This window comes from Lampetra fluviatilis, chromosome 3, assembly GCF_964198595.1.
Source record: "Lampetra fluviatilis chromosome 3, kcLamFluv1.1, whole genome shotgun sequence".
In the NCBI taxonomy this organism is placed as follows: domain Eukaryota; kingdom Metazoa; phylum Chordata; class Hyperoartia; order Petromyzontiformes; family Petromyzontidae; genus Lampetra; species Lampetra fluviatilis.
Window position 1 is genome coordinate 4009671 of NC_136277.1, and position 18124 is coordinate 4027794.

The window sequence follows — 18124 nt, forward strand, 5'->3', positions numbered from 1 at the left end:
CACGTAAATTGCCAAGCTGAGCCAGAGACAACGACGCGTTTTCGTTACACAACTCGGCGATCCATCGATCGTCCAATGGACATGCTTTGCCGACAGTGCATGCAGTTTGACACAACGTGCGCTCCTCGTGGTCGGTGAAAGCGGTGGTGGCATGAGCAAGGACAGTACCCACGGGCATAACAACATCACTAGGTCCCCCATTCAAAACCTGCAGAAACGGAGGCTGACCCGCATGGAGGATGGTATGGGCGCAAACCAGCGTCAACCCCCACGTAGCAGTATTAGAAGGTGTTAACAAGACACCATTGACCGTGCCCTCACAACAAATTTGCTTGCGATAATGGAGCGGAACCAACATTTGAGAACCTTCCGGAACCATAACAGTAGCATCCACCAGAGCCTGAACTGATGTGGTGGATGCCGGCCGAAGGAGCGGTGATGACAAAAAGCACAATCTGCAACCCGACAGCAGCTCAAGACAGCCCTGGTCAACGAGAATCTTGACCGGCATTCTCGACAGAAAATACGTGCCCAACAAACACGGCACGGCCAACGTGCGTGAGATCAACACAGGACCCGACACTTGGACGTCGCCAATGGCGATATGCGCATCAACCTGGCCAACGATACTCATACTGCCCCCATTATCCGTAACACACATATCGTAGAACGGACGAACGCGCGGCACAGGAATGGACAACAATTGAAAAATAACATCCGAAATGATCGTGGCAGATGCCCCCGTATCAATCAACACGCGGACATCGACGCCCTGAATAGTTGTCGAGGATCCTGCCGCCATGGCAACCATCCTTCGAGCCAATTTCCTCCACTGTGTCTGTGAGACCGGTGACAGTACCCGAACAAGGAACATCACGCGAACCCCCTTGATGTGATGGACCCGTCCCAACGACATGAGATGGGTGAGATGGCGAACGTGCCCGGGTGCCTGACATGTGCCAACTCGCCTGTGTGGAGGGAGGTGAAAGTGGACGGTCGGCTGCAGGAGACGCGGTTGGTAATTCGGACAGCGATGCTGGACGAGCTTGGCACTCCCTGGAGTAGTTGCCCACGCGGCCACACTGGTAACACGTGACAGGAGGCCGCTGGTGCAGTAAATCGTTGTGCCGGTGCGGTCAGTAGATGTTCTGCCGACGTCGACCCTCCTTACGTCGCTGGTTCCACGGAGGAACTGCCGCGGCGACATCACCTTCCAACAGCGTATCCTCGGGGATGACAACCACCTTGGATGGACGCCAGCTGATCGGTTGACCATCACGAGCCGGGTCCCATGACCATGCAGCCATCTGAGCCCACTGCTTCAAATTCTCGTGTGCACGTGGGAAGGACGACTCCCATCTCCCTCGCCAGCGCCAACATGCGTTCCATCACCAATGGATCCAAGATATCTTCTTGTACGTCGGGATAGGCATCAACTGCCAAGGCCATCAAGGCGCTTCTGTAGGTGAGGGGCGACTCCGAGCTCCCACACCTACGGTGCTGAAATTTCCGTGTTCTGTCGTCCGGCAGCTCGTAGACTTCCACCATCTCAGCAAAGGCTTCTTTGAGCATCTTCTTCTTCTCTGGGGGGATGTAACGAAAAACGGCCAACGAATCGTCTTCCAGCATGGTGGGAAAGGCAATCAACGCCTCCTTCTCCGACCAGTGGACCAATTTGTAGGCGGCCTCAAAGCACCACCTGAAGGCACTCCAGTCACCCCCACTGGCCACAAATTCTCGAACTTGGGGTAGGCATCGACCACGATCGGCACTCTCCTTCGCAGCTAGGCAGATCCCCGCGCAGCAGCGACGAACTGACGGCCGACGCACCGCTCTCCTCGGCGGTGGTCAAAATGGCGGCCGTGACACGCGTGGTTGGCGGGAACTGTGAAATGGCGGCCGTCTCCACCCTGCCCAGAATGGCGGCCGTATTTCCCAAGGGGAGACCCTCCAAGGCACCGTCACCGGTCCTCTGCTCGTCCACCTCCGGACGGTCCACCACCGGACTACCTCCAGTGGCGATTGGCGTGACGAGAGCGACGAGGTCGAGGAGCCCTGTTGTTAAAGCGCCCAACTGCATCAGGGCGAAGCAGATGGGAAGACTCTGCCACGCCGTCCGCCGCAGGTGCGACATCGGCACCAGTTGTGGGCTCCATCACCGGGGCCACGGAACCCGGGGTCGGCAGGAGCTGAGTCGCCGTCTCGTCGTCGGAGGAGGACATTGCAGGTGGATTCTTCTTTTTCTTTTGTTTAGACATCGTGTCTTTAGTAGAACACCACCAGGAAAAAGTCCACTGTCTGACACCACTGTAATGAGTGGCTCCGACACGGTAAATGACTTCAAGTTGTTTATTAATAAATATTTGGTACAGCCACATGTTTTTCTCTCTCTCCGCGGATGTCAACCCGCTCTCCTGGCTGCGCTGCCCCACGCCACGTGTCGCTCACCTGCTCACTAACACACCGCTGGCTGATGGCGCGCTAGGGAGCGTCTGAGCGGCTGGAGGTCGAGCCACCACGTGGCAGGTGGAGATGGCGGGGCAGCAGTGACGGGGAGTTCCTCTTGATCTTCAGACACTGACCCCTAACGTTGCTGTGCCCTCGGTTTATATTCGCTCCCCGGAGGCTAAGCCCCGCCTCTGGCCACGCCCCTCCTGGAACCATTGGGAACGTTCCAGAGGTTTCCCTGGTGGATCCGCCCCATCGCCTTTACCATAGATGTAATGCCTACTATAGATAAACCGTGGACTGTATAAGGTAATGTACCCCCCACAATAATACAGGAGATGGCGCTCTCTTATTACACTACTATAGAGTCGGCAGAAAATACTTTTGAGTTAGTAGCTACTACTGCAGTCAGTAGATACCACTACGGACAGTAAATACTGCTACAGTCAGTAGATACTACTACGGTCTGTATATACTACTATGGAGTCAGTAGATACTACTATAGTCAGTAAATACTACTGTAATGTTAGTAGTTACTACTATAGTCAGTGGATATTACTATAGAGTCAGTAGTTACTACTATAGAGTGAGTAGATACTACTATAGAGTCAGTAGATACCACAATGGTCAGTAAATACTGCTACAGTCAGTAGATACGACTGTAGAGTTAGGAGTTACTAGTATAGTGAGTGGATACTACTATAGCGTCAGAAGTTACTACTATAGTCGGTAGATATCACTACAGTCTGTAGATAGTACCAGAGGTGGGACAAAGTCATTGTTATGCAAGTCCAAGTCGAGTCGCAAGTCATCAAATTCATGACTCGAGTCTGACTCGAGTCCAAGTCACATGACTCGAGTCCACATCTCATAGGTGGGACAAAGTCATTGTTATGCAAGTCCAAGTCGAGTCGCAAGTCATCAAATTCATGACTCGAGTCTGACTCGAGTCCAAGTCACATGACTCGAGTCCACACCTCTGGATAGTACTATAGTCAGTATATACTTCTGCAGAGTCAGTAGATACGACTATAGAGTCAGTAGACTCTGCTATAGAGTCAGCAGATACTGCTATAGAGTCAGTAGATACTACTATGGATTCAATAGGTATTACTGTAGTCAGATACTAATGCAGAGTCAGTAGTTACTACTATAGAGTTGGTAGATACTACTATAGAGTCGGTAGATACTACTGTAGGGTCAGTAGGTACTACTATGGTCAGTAGTTACTACTACAGTCAGTAGACACTACTATACAGTCAGTAGCTACGACTGGGCTCAGTAGATACTACTGTACAGTCAGTAGATACAACTACAGAGTCAGCAGATACTACTATAGAGTCAGTCAATACTACTTTAGAGTCAGTAGATACTCTTGTAGAGCCAGATACTACCGTAGAGTCAGACACTACTATAGAGGCACTAGATACTACTCACTCTATTGAATGTAGAGTGTGGAGGTATATAGGCCTACGCGGGGGTAAACATTCTTTGAGGGGGGGGGGTCAACAATTTTTGGAAACCTTTTAGATCAACTATTTACCCCCACTTCTATAACTTTTTGGACTTCTGCAAGCCTCTTAAAATTTTGTTCATGGACAAATAGACAGACAAACCGCATGCCGGGCTTTCACAATAGCTTAGTATTTGTGTATGTAAATTTTATGTTTTTAAGAGAAGTTTTTAAATATATTTTTCCTCCGAGCAACGCCGGGTACATCCCGCTAGTATTTAATATATTTACATGATAGCCTTGTGTCATTTTTGTAGCAGGGTGGGAGGTCGACCTCCTGCCAGGGGGAAGTCTTCACGGTGTCAGCATGCCGGGCACAGAGGGAAGCTTCACGTCTGTGGCAAGTAGGCCTCGGCAAGGTAATGTAATTTACCCTTTTTACTTGGTTAAAGGGCAAAGTAAAAGGGTAAAGGTGTCGACATGCCAAGTGGTAAGGTGAAGGGTAGGGTAAAGGTAGCATGGGTAAAGGTAGCGCGAATTATTACCCGGTAAATACCTTGTTTACCGCTCGCTAAAATCTCTGTGGCGCAGTGCACGTAATTACAATACTAGGGTTGTAAATATGAATTTACTCTTCAATAAAAATCGATCATTACACTCATGAGACGTGAATAAAATCGTTTCCATTCAAATATTATTTAAAGTTCGTGTAAATGATATGCGATGCATATGCAAAGGCTACATTTTGGAGGGACACGGCTGCATAAGAAATAATAAATGAGAAACTATACAAATGAGAATATAAAAAGACAACAGGGAATACGTTCTTGAACCAAAATTTCAGTTTTTATTCATGACCGTCAAATTACTTTGGAATAAATTATTATACATGTCAATTGATTTATATATGTGTTAGTTGGTGAATTGTTGTGAGTCTATGCTATCTAGTCTCACTGCACTGATATGATGTTAAAGAAGCTCTGCTCAGAACACAAGCAATATATAATGGATTTGCGTTGTGTGTTTTTTGCCGTGGTAATTCCCCATGAAAGTGTACAGCCCTAATGACAGCACCTGGGAATAAAAGGGAGGGGGGGGGATGCAGCATGCCTGCACGGTGAATCTCATCTACGCAGTCGCACATGGGAAAACTGTCATGCTGGTAATCTTACCTAGGGAAACATCATGGGATGTTTTCAAAATAATCGTATTAAGAAATAAACATGTTTTTTTTTTCAAATCTGGACATATATACTTGTTTATTCTACTTTTTAGACCAATTTAGGCATTTAATAATTAAAATACCCAACATCTTAGCGATAAATTGCATGGGGAATTTAGTTTTTTTGCACTTACCACGTATTCCTATTTTGGTGATACTGTACTTACAAAAATGGTGATCATATATCAGGAATGTTTCCACGGAGAGAGAAAGTGGACTGCACGCTGTCGTCGAAATCTAAAAAGGCAGCCTTTAAAAAGAAACGCTCTTTATCTCCAGAGAGAGATTATGGGCAAACAGATGCCCCGCTGTTTCTAGCTGCTGCTGCTTTTGTTTGCTTCTCTGGCTATGTCAAATAGAGACTCGGCGTGTTCGTGGCAGATGTCGCGAGCAGCAGGCATCTAAAGACCGTGACTGGGTGAATGCAGTTGTGGAGTATGTTTATTGATTACCCTTGATTAACCTAAATTAATTCTCTCAAGAGTATTTACTGAAAGATGTGCTCGCGATATTTTGGTGAAAGAACCTTAAAACGTTTCCTCATATCTCAACTCACCAACGACAAAAACACAATAGCACTGTTTAAAGCATGTGCAATAAACGTGCTTATTTTAATGAATATATTTTAATGTAGTCCAATGCAGATAATGTAATGGTAGAACGACATTTTACTGTTCAAACTAAACATGATGACATTTATAAAATGTATATAAATCAATACTCTGGGGTGCTGAGGTTGGCATGGCTGCATATTTGATTCCCCAGTGATTACAGCATACAGTAACATAATACATCAAACCTGTGTCACCGAGCTCGTGGAATTGTAGTGCTTCCCCAAAGGGCACAGTGTGGTGCCACACGCCACAGGACCAACCTGATGAGTCTGCACTGGAGCATATTTCCACGTGACCCTTGCCTCGAGGCCCATTTATCGCTGGCTCGTGAGAGGTGACAGAGGCTTGGCGAGGCTTTCGTCCAGAAATGGATTGATCCAGGATGTCGAAAATGAGTTTATTCCTAACCCTCAGGTTATTTACACGTAATCATGGAGCTGATGACACGTGACTAACTCACTCCCAAAACACGTGTTGCCATTGGCATTCTGGTGGTACCATTCAGGGGTGATAATCTCGGAAAGCCTAATTTGTCAGCACTGTAAGGGGAGCCAATTTGTCTAATTATAAAAGTGAGGCAATCTGACTTATATATGAATAGAAATGTGTAAAGATTCCCAGGGAAATTAAAACATCTCAAAAACGGAATTAGCCTCAGGTTCAAGAAAATCAAATGAGCCAGGAAATTCGTGTAAGACTTAATACTCATTTTAGGATGTGTCGGAGCTGTTTACAGGATGCAGTAGTTGACCCATTGTTCCTAATCGCGTTTGCTGGAAACCACCCCACGTAGATTGCGAAATACAGTAAAACCTTGGATTGCGAGCATAATTCGTTCCGGAAACGTGTTCTTAATCCAAAGCACTCGTATATCAAAGCGAATTTCCCCATAAGAAATAATGGAAACTCAGACGATTCGTTCCACAACCCAAAACACTGTATTCATATAAAAATGATTAATACAAAATACCTTTTTATATTTTTATTATTTAAATTTAATATAAAGTAATCAAATTTATTCATTTATTTTAATCGTGGCTGGTGTGAGGGAGACAAGAGAGAGGAGAGGAGGGTTATTGTGTAGGACGACTTTCACTTGCAGTACAGTTACTAAAGAACAGGCACTACACTTGGACACAAAATAAAAAAATGCTTTACGCACACACACGTGGTCACAACACTTTAGTAAACAGTATACGCTCGCACGGATGTTGACTATACGAGTGAGGCACGTTGACTGAGACTGAGCACGGGAGACGATTACCCACAATCCCGCAGCAAGAGAGAGAGAAGAACCATTGGCTCAGTTGTGATCACGTGACGCTCGGCAGACAAAGCGTATACTGCACGTACTACAGTACTCGTATTGCAAGACCTCGCTCGTTTATCAAACTAATATTTATGAAAAAATTGTGCTCGTCTTGCAAAACACTCGCAGACCAAGTTACTCGCAATCCAATGTTTTACTGTAGTTGAATGAAACCAGTTGCACTATTAAGACAAGTACAGGAGTGATAACAGGACCCTGCGGGGTGGGCTGATAGGAACGAATAACCAAAGAATATAAACATAATGTATTATTACACTTGTTTAGCCAGGAAAGCCCCACTGAGTCTAAAGGTTTTTGTAGGGTCCTGCCAAGTGTTTGCAGTAGGGGGCGATGTTACTACACCTAATCGGACGATACGAAGGGAGAGTTTGAGGCCGAGTTCTAGGCTTTAGGCCTAGCTGTAGGCTTTAGGCCGCTGTGAGTTAATTTTTAATTTAAATGTTTTAATTATTTATGTAAAAGTTTAAATGTAAATGTTTCTATTTAAAAACACCAGGGAATGTAACATTGTTAAACATTAACTCCCTTTCACACACGCGGGGGTACGATACAAAGGGAGAGTTTGAGGCCTAGTTCTAGGCTTTAGGCCTAGCTGTAGGCTTTAGGCCGCTGTGAGTTAATTTTTTAATTTAAATGTTTTAATTATTAATGTTGAAGCTTTAAATGTAAATGTTTCTATTTAAAAACATCAGGGAATGTAACATTGTTAAACATTAACTCCCTTTCACACACGCGGTGGTACGATACGAAGGGAGAGTTTGAGGCCTAGTTCTAGGCTTTAGGCCTAGCTGTAGGCTTTAGGCCGCTGTGAGTTAATTTTGAATTTAAATGTTTTAATTAAAAGCTATCTCAGGGAATTATAAGGGAATGTTACACTTGTTTAGCCAGGAAGGCCGCTGTGAGTTAATTTTTTATTTAAATGTTTTAATTAAAAGCTATCTCAGGGAATTATAAGGGAATGTTACACTTGTTTAGCCAGGAAAGCGTCACTGAGTCTAAAGGTTTTTGTAGGGTCCTGCCAAGTGTTTGCAGTAGGGGGCGATGTTGCTACACCTAATCGGACATCGGACGGACGGACGGACGATACAATCTATTGTAGGCTGGTTCACTTCGTTCCTACCAGTATAAACACAGACATAACTTCAACCGAGAAGATGGGTACAAATTGAGCAATCATTGGAAGGACGTTATTAACCAGGTAAAGCCTTAACTGATTGTTGATGTTTCCATCCTACATGCCATTGTCAGCAGTTATTTCAGACTCTCTGAATTACATTACCAATTTACATTACCAAGTTAAATGTCTTTAAATTAACGGGCTAAATGTCTCACTAACAAAGCCAACGTTGCTCCTTTCCCTCGATGTGGCGGTGGCTCTCTTATTTAGCAGACTATAACTGGCTGTGATGTTGTTGTGTGTGTCTCTCTGTGTGTGCGTCTCTTTGTGTGTGTGTCTCTCTCTGTGTTTGTCTCCCTATATGTCTCTTTCTCTCTTGTGTCTCTTTGTGTGTATGTGTGTTTCTTTCTCTGTGTGTCACTTTGTGTGCATGTCTCTGTGTGTGTCTTTCTGTGTGTGTCTCTCTCTCTCTGGGTGTATCCCTCTGAGTGTGTCTCTGTGTGTTTCTTTCTCTGTGTGTACTGTATCTCTCTCTCTCTGTGTGTCTCTCTCTCTGTGTGTGTCTCTCTATGTGTATCTCTCTGTGTGTCTCTCTCTGTCTGTGTGTTTCTTTCTATAGGTGTGTGGGGCCGTCCATATATGACGTTATGCACCTGGGGGGGGGGGTCAGACATTTGTGACGATGTGTGACGAGGGGGGAGGGTTTGAGAAATGTGACGTCACATCAAAATGCGCAACTTAAAAGAAATATAGATAACACGTTCTACTTAATTGTTTTCTCCAACAACATCAGAGTGCAGCGCCACATTAAATACACACTACAATGACGATAGTTTAAAGCGATTTGAAGCATGTATATTTTTGGGGGGGGGGGGGTCAGAGCTTTGTGACGTCATATTTGAGGGGGGGGTCTGACTTTTTGTGACGCCGTGTTACGAGGGAGGGGGTCAAAAATCGTCCAAAATCGCGTGACGTCATTTATGGACGCCCCCTGTGTCTCTGTGCGTGGGTGTGCCTCTCGGTGTGTGTCTCTCTCTCCTTCCCTCGATGTGGTGTCGTTTGTTTTCTAACGAGCTGGATGTCTCACTAGCGCAGCTATAGAACAAAGTACTCACCACAGTCGGTATGCACTACTGTAATCATAGCAGGTTCCACCACAGTCAGTATGCACTACTGTAATCATAGCAGGTTCCACCACAGTCAGTATGCACTACTGTAATCATAGCAGGTTCCACCACAGTCGGTATGCACTGCTGTAACCATAGCAGGTACCACCACAGTATGCACTGCTGTCATCGTAGCAGGTACCACCACAGTCAGCACGCACTGCTGTTATATTTTTAAGAGTAGTTTTGAAATATTTAAAGACCCGGGCAACGCCGGGTACTTCATGCTAGTAGTAGTATAAATACAATTAAATGTTTTTAAACAAATTTTATAACATCAAATTCTGACCAACAATTGTACATCTTATCTTCCAGAGTTGTTTTGCATTGCTCGCAGGTGAAATGAGGTGCCCAGGGTTTGTCTTGATCCCCGACAGGCATGCCGAAATATGCCTTGTAGGCCTCACACATCTTAGCAGATACTTCCACAGAGTACTTTTTCGCTCTTGTCTTGATAAATTGGCCGCAGATACAGCAAAATGCGTCTGCCAGATGCTTGCAGCCTCTTGATGCCATCTCAGAAAAATGCAGATATGTATCCACTTAGGCAGCTGGAACTAAACTGAACTGGTGGGCTTAAGGCCCCTGTATTTATACTACTATTTATATTACTGGAAAGTTCTAGAATGTTCTAGAAGTTACTCCAAGTTTACTCAGCACTGAATCTATCTGGAATATTCTGGAAAATAATTTAATTTAAAAATATCACTGTCCTGGTCACAAAAGCAAAGTTTGTGGGAAATAATATCCATTTTCTGTACTTTTGAGGCATAAGCAATTAGGAAATAACATTTACTACCCAGAAACAAAAAAAATATTTGTTATACAGTGTTATCCAAACTGGTCCTAGGCCTCCCCGAGGTCGACTCAGCCTAAAATGAGTACCTAGTGCAGTGTGCAGTAAAACATCGCCACTAGGGAGGCAAAGGCCGTCGGGCGTGGTGCTGGCCGCCCCACAACCTCTTATGTGCCTTGTGTCGGCCTTCATTTGGTGCTGCTCGCTAACTGCACTTTCCTCATCAGTCTATTGAGACAACACGGGAGATCTTTTTGGTTTTGGCGTCAGGAGCGAAAGTGTAGCGGTAAGCGCTGCGTTCCATTCCCACACACGGCCACCGACAGTGGCGAATATCTAAACCGGTCCTGGGTTTCCCCTAGGTCGACTGAGCCTCAAACAAGTACCTGGTGTGGTGTATAAACATCGCCACTAGGGAGACAAAGGCGGTCAGGCTTGGTGCTGGCCACCCACTCTCTTGTGTGCGAAGGGGTGAGTGGCCAGCACCACGCCTGGCCGCCTTTGTCTCCCTAGTGGTGATGTTTACACCGCACAAGGTACTCGTTTGAGGCTGACTCGACTACACACGATCATACAAGCAGCCACAACCCATGAATTGGCTTAGCTCTGTGATCTGCACCAGCTGTTTGGTATTTACCTAAGCTGGCCTCAGCGGCTTAGCTTTGGTTTCTACACACGATGGGCTATTGGCATAAGTAGAACGTAGAGCACAGCTTAGTTATCGGGGGCCTTGGAAGAGTGAATGGTGTGGTCAAAATCAGGGTAGATTGCAATCAGGGGTCACTTCCAGGGAACCAGACAAGGAGTCTGATTCATATAGCAATTTTGGCCGTTATTCTGCCACTCTTTAGCAGAATGATGGTCGTTTTCACAGAAAATCAACACCCGTGTCATCTTGTTATTCGAAGGAATTGGTTTGTGTTTGAGCTGTTGCAGAAAACACCAGGCAGTAGCCAGCAGCAGAAATTGACGAGCAACAAGCAGGGATGGAACCATACATCCAGCAATGACGAATATGACAATTCCCCATTTCGAGTTCGTTACCTGAAGCTCAACGCGGTTTGAGCGAAACGTGTTTTTTTCGATGTTAATTTTATCCGTGAAAAGTGTTAAGCTACCGGTGATAAGCTCAATTGGTCAGAATTTGGCATGTATAAAAAATATTGACAAGTATAAATTACACCGCCAATAAGCACGGTTACCGTGTGGCCTCACGTGATCTAACTAAAAACAAATATGGAGCATGAAATTGTCTACGAAAACCTACGTTTCAAGTGTCCAACAACACAGTTCCCTCAACACGTTTGTCTCACAGCCATCAGTGAGCAACTGCAGCATCAGCAGCAATGCGACACCCAATTCTTTGAGGACTGCAGAAGCGGTGTTCAGAGAGGCGTGTCCCATAACCTCTCCCTTTTATCAGCCTCACCAGATATAAAGGAGGACTCATCTCACACGTTAATTATTTTCAAAGAAAAAGCTGACATTGCTATTTGTATATATTCTAAATCATGCCACCGTGGTCATTTTGCTCTCTCGAAAAGTTATTGAATCTGAGCTACTTGTGTATCCATATTGAAAATTATTTTTTCATTTGAGATATTTTATGCATATTTCCTCAACATCCATGCAAGTGAAAAAGTGCTGTATATAACAATAGAAGGTAATAATGCATTTTAGATATATTCCATGTTTTTCATGTGCAAAGTTGACACCTTTGTATTGTATACAATTTTTGGAATTAAAGGAAATATACGTTAAATACATGTACAACTTCATTAAACAAATACCATAAAGTCATGTGACATTAATAATATAAACGCCCAACTTCACCTATCTGTGATGAACATGATGCACGCTTGAGAGAGAGAGAACGAGGCGATTCGGTGTTGATTCCCAGAATCAATTCCCAGAATCGATGGACAATCGATACGTCGTGCCATACAACCCCTACTTGACGCTCAAGTACAATGCGCACATCAACGTGGAAGTGTGCACTTCCCTTCAAGCCATCAAGTACATATATAAATAGATCTTCAAGGGATTCGATTGCGCCAACATTGCTCTCACTTCGAACGGACAACCGGAACTGCGCTACGATGAAATCACCAATGTCATCGATTGCCGGTACGTGAGCTCTTCAGAGGCGATATGGTGGCTCCTCGAGTCAAAGATGCATGATCGCTCGCAATTGGTGATGAGACTGCCAGTCCATTTGCCCAACCAACAGACGATAATGTTTGAAGCCGGACACGAGGAGGAAGCTCTGCTAGTAGCACAGACCGGTCGCACAAAGCTGGAATCGTGGTTCTTGCTGAACGGAAGCTATCAAGACGCACGTCAGTTGCTCTACACCAGGCATGTCCAAAGTCCGGCCCGCGGGCCAATCACGGCCCACGGGCAGATTTATTACGGCCCGCAGCTTCGGTCTTATAATGTGTTAGTTATGCTCGCTAGCTCTGTCAGAATAAATACATCATAAAACTTATGGAAATGTAAGGTATTCTATACAGTTTGTTCAATGTTATCTGACTGAATGAAAATCAGAACTGCGTTTGTAGAGTTGTTCACGTCTGCCTGAGTGGCTTATATTTGGTTACATTGTCATTTGAAAAATAAAGGTAATTGTGACAATGAAAATTGTTTTATAACAGTGTGTATTTCCACGTAACTTTTGTGGTTAAAACAATGTCAAAAGGAACTATTAGCCCCCGGGCATCTTCACTTTATCAAATGTGGCCCTCTTTGCAAAAAGTTTGGACACCCCTGCTCTACACGGACATCCCGCAGCAATACGTCTACGTTCGAGGCAACTGACAAGATCGTGTCCCGCATGTACACGGTCAGCATCAAAGACAAAGAACGTTTCTATCTTCGAATGCTGCTGTTGCATGTTCGAGGTACGACCAGCTTTGAGTCGCTGCGGACCGTCGACGGAGTGGTGTGCGAGAGCTTTAAGGCAACAGCTTCAGCGTGAGGTCTTCTTGATTCAGACGACGAGTGGGATCGCTACTTGACGGATGCCGGCACCTACATGATGCCGAAGCAGTTGCGCGATATGTTTGCTTTCATCTGCTGCTTCTCTCAGCCCGCATCACCTCTCAAGCTGTGGGAGGACGAAAAATTGGACTTAACTCTCGACGACATTGCACTGTGCAATAATCGTATTATACAAAACGCGAACGCTTGTCCACATCCAGTGTTCTGATTGGCTTGGAGTGCACGGGCCGCCCACTGCGAGTTCTGATTGGCTGGAGGCCACGCGCCGGTCAGTGGGGGGCGGGGCCGTATGGGCTGAACAGAACGAGGACGCGGGGAGTTGACGTAGGGACCTTGGCTCCTTCCATTGGTGGAAAGAGGGATTAGATGATAATATAATGCCGCTGCATTGGCAGTGGTGCACAAGGCATAATCGTCAACAACACTGTGGGCTTAGAAGAATAGGCTTAAGATGGAACATCAGGAGGATTTCTCTACAATTATGGCTATCGCCTGATGAGTCTGGTTGTAAATTACTGACGAAACGTCGTTCCCGAATTGTACATGTTGTGGGTTTACTCTTCAACACACCGGTGTGATGAACTAGTAATTAATTGGCATGTTTTGATGAAGTGACAAACTTTATTAATTGGCTGTCGTGGGTTTAAGGACACATTCATATTTACGCGATCTAACCCAAAAAAACCTGCATGTTAAACTGGCGACGTTTGTGGCAGTGGCCTTTTTTAATAGCGCATACCTAGAGAGGCCAGCAAGACAGTTCATTAAGGGTTGGATACTGCACTTAACATTGTGGGAAATGCATGCTGAGAATTGCATTTTAAAAAATGTTGTCTGGTGACCAGTTTTCTTTATATTGCCATATGAAGTTACATAATAGTAGCTATTTAGTAACAGACAAAGCTTTCAATAATCAAAATTATTCTTAGATACGTTAATGTGTATTAAATAAGCTCATTAAATGTTACACAACATGTCGCTGGCACATTTACAGCAACATGAAGGTCAAATGGCCAAAGCGTCGCCTATTATAGATTTGTTTATTTTAAGGCCACACTGTTATTGACGATGTGTTGAGTTGTTTTTCTTCAATGCACATAAATATCAAGTTTACCCTAATGTATTTAGATACTTGGTAAACATATAATCGGCATTAAATAATTATACTCTGGACAAATATAATGTATCATTTTAACGTAGTATTATTACATTCTACATATTTGTGTGTTCCCACTGGGTATTAAATATACAATTGTAAATGCAGAGTGGCTCATGCCTGGAACAGTGATTTTGAACGTCTGACTGCAGTGGTTGTTGTTATGCTCACAAGTTACATGCATGCCCTGCATGCCTGTCATGTGACCAGCACATTTCATGTGCAATGCTTTTAAGCTTGTCCAAGCCAAAATCTTGGAAACAGAACATGTGGCCATATTATTCTATTGTGGCTACCAACTCAAAAAGAATAGAAAAATGTGGTCATCTCCAATAATCGGCAGTGAAATATAGACAACTATCGACCAGTTTCATTCTCATTTATACAGCCCAATCATCAACATTCACTGCTGCTTGAAGGCTCTGGAAGCCCTATATGGAGAGGTCTGTTATCATTTAAAAACAGGAATCTCATTAGCACGTGCCTAAGGCAACAATAATTTTACACTTTTTTAAAACGGTAAGAAAATGTAGCACTTTTTGAAAACGGTTAGAAACCCCATCACAACAGAATATGGCGTGTAGGCTGGAGACAATTAGAGTTAATAACACGCTAAGGTGTGCTCACAAACTCTCATCATACCTTGCATGCATGTCATGTGACCACCACATTGCACGCACAGGGGGAGGGGTGCTTAGGGGGCTGTATCTCGGTCATCAGTTGTCGATGGGAGGGCCTTCTGATACGTTGGGATGTGGTCTCACAACGTGGATGCATATTCGTTTCCACTCTGTGATGCACGAGGTTGGTAGAGGACATTCACACACAGCAGCTCATGCACTTGGGAGACAGAAAGACCAGTGCCGTCTTGAAAATGTACTTTTAATGGCCGCGTAAATCGAGAGATGTCCATCGCTGGGTAGCAGCTTGTGAAGATTATGCACGCGACACATCACCCTCTCGTACTCCCAACATTCTCTAGGGTACATTAAATAGTGACCCTAGATATCCTGGGACACCTTCCCCACAACTCCTTTAGGGAATCGCTATCTGCTGGTCAGGGCAGATGACCCGATCCGTTGGCCAATGGTGTGGCCTCTACGGGACCAAAGGGCACAATCCATCACGGAGGCTTTTGTGAATGGGTATGTTGTGGATAAGCCCCCCCCCCCCCCCCCGCAAGCACTTGCTGACCGATCAGCTTTTAATTTTAGGGATCAATGATAACTATTATGACTGGGATTTCAAGTTAGGGTTCTGCTGAACATTAGTGTTTGCTTTATAACGTATTTCAGATGGCACTGGAACCTTGGAAAGCATGAACAGAACTTTCGATGTTTTTACACATTAAACCAATTCAATTACTTGACCTTAGTTGTAGAAGAACATATTCTCTATGTTGGGTACTAAACAGCTGCATGCATCGCCTTACCACCAGCAGATGGATGATGAGGTTGAAACGCGCAATTGGTCTAATTTGGCCACACTAGGACAGGTAGCCAATGAAAAACAAAACGATTGTAATTTACATATTCTGAGGGTTCTCACAGTCTACCTATTGGCCCCACATCATGCTTTGGGATTCTCCCCATTCTACTTGATGTATAGCCAGGGACCAAATCCCCCGATTGAGAATCAGCTGGGTAAAACATCGTCTGCGCGAGCTCCTGGTCGCCATTATTTCACAACACCCTAACTTCACAGGTACCGGATGGCACATCTGCCAATTGCATAGACCATGGAAGGGACCTATTAAGGTTATCCAGGTTATGCGGTTGCAATGTGTCCGTATGAAATTTGGTAAACCGCCGTTGGGTTAATTAATCTCTCTCGCTTGAAACCACACTGTATGTTCACAAGTCAGATGTCTGTCACTCATCGTCACCTTCCTCTAGGACATCGGTAGCCTTTCCGGGTTCCGTGGTGTCGCGTATCGCGCATCCGTCTGCTGGCACGCCAAGTTCACCTGCGCATGTTCCATCCACAGGTCCAACTGTGAGTGACTTCCGGTAATCATCTCCGCATAGACCCAGGCAAGGGGGATCTACCACCCAGCAGAGTAGTGCCACGGACTCTGCCGGAGCGAAATAGCCTCCTTTGGACATCCTTAGAAACCCCCTGCAGTTGACAAAAACACCCACACTCAGCGAGACTCTGCTCGGAGTGTACTACTCTTACATTCTGAGTGTGCATCGTTTTGCATAGAGTGTAAAAAAACCTTTGGCTCATTATTGATCTGAATCTCAAATGATGCCGGACGTCCTACCTCCATCTGCAACACCAGCTGCAAATGAGACCATCATCTATGCCTTCATCACTTTTGGACACAACTGCAATCCTTCTCTAAGTCCTTGATTATTTCCTCCCCTGCAAACTCTCCATGTAAAAACTGCACCGTCTCTTACGCGCACAAATATGACATCACGTACAAATTCCAATCCTTCTAATGGTTCCTAATGCAATCCCAGATCAACTACAAGCTCAGCCTAAGCATCTCCAAAACCCTTCACGGATATACCCCTGCCTGCTTCTCCACTCTTACCTCACTATACTGCCCTTCGCTTGCTCTCGGCCCCAACAACCAAGAACTTTCCTTTAAACCTCTAATCGAACTCCGAATCAATATATTCTCAGTGGGAGGTCACTTCCTCTCCGCTGGCTCGTGTCGGCTCCCTACTGCTGTGCAAATCAAAGTTCTAAACATTCAGCTTCTCTGTTGCCTGGCTATTCTATTAAAATGTCAACTTGTGCTTTGTGCACATACGCCTTTATGTTCCCTGTGATGCATGTATTCCTGTATTGTGCACTGTCTGCGAATGGAGTTGCATTAAGATTATATATATAAAGCCAAACATCCCCCGTATAGCCTTTAATAGGCTTTTGGAGCAAGTGCTCTTAGCGAGCACCTATGAAAGCCGGCATGGCACACGATGGGGTGGATGGCCACGCCTGGCTGCCTTTGTCTCCCTAGTGGCGAAGTTCACACACTGCATCGGGTACTCATTTGAGGCTGAGTAGAACTAGGAGGAGGGCCAAGACCGTTTCATATAATCGTCATTGGTGTTGGCCATGAGCGGGAATCTAACTTCGGGTCAGCGAATTCATAGTGCTAACCGCTACACTACCGTGTGTGTATATATACACTAGCTTTACTACCCGGCTTCGCCCGGGGCTTTGATTCACGAAGCCCGGCCGCCTTTGTCTCCCCAGTGGCGATGTTCACACACCACACCAGTTACTCGTTTGAGGCTGAGTCGATCTAGGGGAGGCCCAGAACCAGTTCAAATAATCGTCACCGGTGGTGGCCGTGAGCGGGAATCGAACTCGGGTCGCCGGGTTCGTAGCGCAGCGCGCTCAGCACTACGCATGCGCGGGTCACATGACAGAGATGTGATGTCACAGCTCACTTGCCGTGCAAAAAAATATGCATTATTGCGCCCCCCCACCCCCCCAATAAAATACAAAAGTCTATTTTTTTTTTATGTTTGCATGGTGCACAGTCTGGAAAGTACCCACATAACAAATTTCAAGTTTGTTGCATGTCAGAAAGTACGCTAGACATTTTGAACAGACACACATAATCACAACTTTGCCTTTTATTTTTATGGAGATGATATATATACACGCATATGATGCATTGTATTGTATGGCCCATAGCTCCAAATCGTTCCCAAGCTGAGTGGAATCCAGGAAACCCCAAATCTCATAATTCACTTGACTGGTTACTTCGGGACTCATATTGAACATGTTCCCGGTGGCCAGTTCCACTCAGTATTCTATTCAGGAAATGTATATCGTGTCTAGAACCCGTGGCTATAAATG